Raw genomic sequence first — 2,681 nt, forward strand, 5'->3', positions numbered from 1 at the left:
TTAATAGTAATTTGAAGAGCTTTGGTGAAGGTTTTAACAAGTTCAAGTTGAGGTTAGTGTTTAATTTTCCCATTTTCCTTCACTAATCCTTGTGTTGAGCTTTGGGTAAGTTGAATTACTAAGTAAAATTGAGAAAATTGATAAGTATTGAAGAGTCAAGAATTCAACAGCCTTGTGGTCCATTGGAGAGTGTTAATTTCATGAATATAAATATTGAATTATGGTGTAATACATTAGTGGAAGTAAATGGCAAATTGTTAAGTTGAATTCATGTGTATTATTTAGTTATTCTATATGTGTATTATGGTTAATTTTGACCATTTGATTAAGGTTTATGTATTGTATATCAAGGACTTGTATAAATTGCTCAAATTGACCAATTTGAAGTGTAATGAATGAGTATGGAATGTGATGAATCCAGAATTTAGGCATGGGAGTTTGAGGATTTAGAATTTAAATGTGTAATGTTTGTGCTATTGAAGAATTGTATAAGGACAGTATGCATTTGGGCCTATAACCCTAATTATGTGATCCCAATTTTTATAAGGCCAATTGGAGGTAAAACTAGACTCAGTATAGACCAACTTTCATGGAGAGAGCTTATCCAAATTCTGCTTAGAAGTGACCTAAAAGAATGACCAAATCCAGAATTGCATGACATGAAAACCTAGAATTTTGACCATATGAACAGTAATCAGTATTTTGGCCATAACTCACTCAAAATAGGTCCAAATAACCTGAAATTTATACCATGGAAAGCTTAGACATAGAGCTACAACTCTTATGAAGACACCGAAGCCCACAATAACCAAGTCAAAATGCTTGTACAAGTTGGGTTACAAAAACTGGCCGAATTGACTTTGACCTAAAAATGACCTAAACTTTGCAATATAAGTGCAACTTGACCAGCAATAGTAAAATGTCCATAACTTGGTCCATATAACTCCAAATGCCCTAAAACCAGTGCCATAGGCCTACGATAATGGTATTTTGACCAAAACCCAGAAAGTTAGGAAACTAGGTCAATTAACTTGATTAAGTTGGCATACCAAATCTGGAAATGGTTCAAATGACCATTAACTCCAGCAAAGTATTTTAAGTATAACTCCCACTAGAAGTTTTCAAACAATATGAGCCATACCATTCTGGAAAGCTAAGAAATAGACCTTCGTCTTTGTTTTAGACCTCTCCCTCACCTTATGAATGTAAGAAGTTTAAATGTTGGGTCAAAGCTACTGCCCTAGTTGAACATCCTGTCACTATAAGACCATTGAGTCCACTCCAATAACTTAACCATAAGTAATTCTACAAGACTTGAAAAATTACAATAAATAATTCTTAGTGACCATACAACATAGGGTAACATATCCTATGAAGAGTAATAGACCTAAATATGGTAGCAACCTACTCAAATAAAATTGGCAAAGTGTAATACTAAAACGACCTAGTAAGGGAACCAAAATTCAGAATTGACCTAGTTATGGTCAATTGACCATAACTTGAGTTATACAAATCCAAATGACATGATTCAAAAAGGAAATTAAAGAAGACACAATGAGAAACAATTTAATGAAGATAAATCTATTAAATTTGCACTATAACTTGGTCTAATAGACAGTAAACATTGGCTATGAAATTTGAATAATTACAATAAAATGCAATAAGCTTTGAAATGAAATTGGCAACATATGTCAACATGTGAGGAATGAAAAATGGAACATATTAGTGACATTAAAACTAATTCACCTAGTGTGCATTAAAGGTCAACATTATAGGTTAACTAATGAAAGGAATAATATTAATAAAATTTAATTATTGAACCTTATTATTAGAAACAATTTAAATGAGTACTGAAACACTTTAAATTGTGTGTTTCAGTTAGAAAAGACACTGGGAAGGGAAAAGACCCACTGAGTTAAGGCCAAGAGGCAACTCATTAGAGGTTTGTGCATAACTAGTTTTTAATTGATTTTGTTCTGAAAATTTCATATGACTAAATGACGTATTTTCCTTATGTATTATGTTTATCAAGTATTGGATTTAATTCAATGATTATTGAAATTGTCATAGTATGTATGAATTTAGCTTTGTGAAATGGTATTTCAATAAGTATTAATCATTGTTGTGGATTGAATAAATTATGTTTTGAAAAATTTTGATAGAATATATTTTGAATTGTGATGGGCAATTTGCATGGAAAAATACAAATTTATGTTTTGAATTGTGATGAGCATAAAAACTATTGGATATTGGAATTGACTTTGAATTGAATTGTATTGTGATTTATGCTCACAAAAAGGACAAATAGATTGATGATATTGTTTTATATCTTGCTATAGATGCTTGACTAGATTATTATCTGTTTCTCTTATTTATTGAGAAGACAATGGAGTTAGCTTTGTTTTGATTACCATGGTACATGCACAGGCTTAGATTCTCCTCTTATTAGTGGTTAAATCTAAGTTTTTATTTGTTATGGCCCTTTCGGAAGTTTCATTATTGTGTTGTGTACTGTACACGATGATTCGACCTCCCCAACCATAGGGAGTTAGAATCAGATTCGACTCCCCGACCATAGGGAGTTAGAATCAGATTCGACTCCCCGACCATAGGGAGTTAGAATCACCCTGAAGATGGCCCTTGCGGATTAGTCTTGCATAGTTAGTGAGATAAAGAATAGT

This window comes from Hevea brasiliensis, chromosome 3 (genome assembly GCF_030052815.1).
Source record: "Hevea brasiliensis isolate MT/VB/25A 57/8 chromosome 3, ASM3005281v1, whole genome shotgun sequence".
In the NCBI taxonomy this organism is placed as follows: Eukaryota; Viridiplantae; Streptophyta; class Magnoliopsida; order Malpighiales; family Euphorbiaceae; genus Hevea; species Hevea brasiliensis.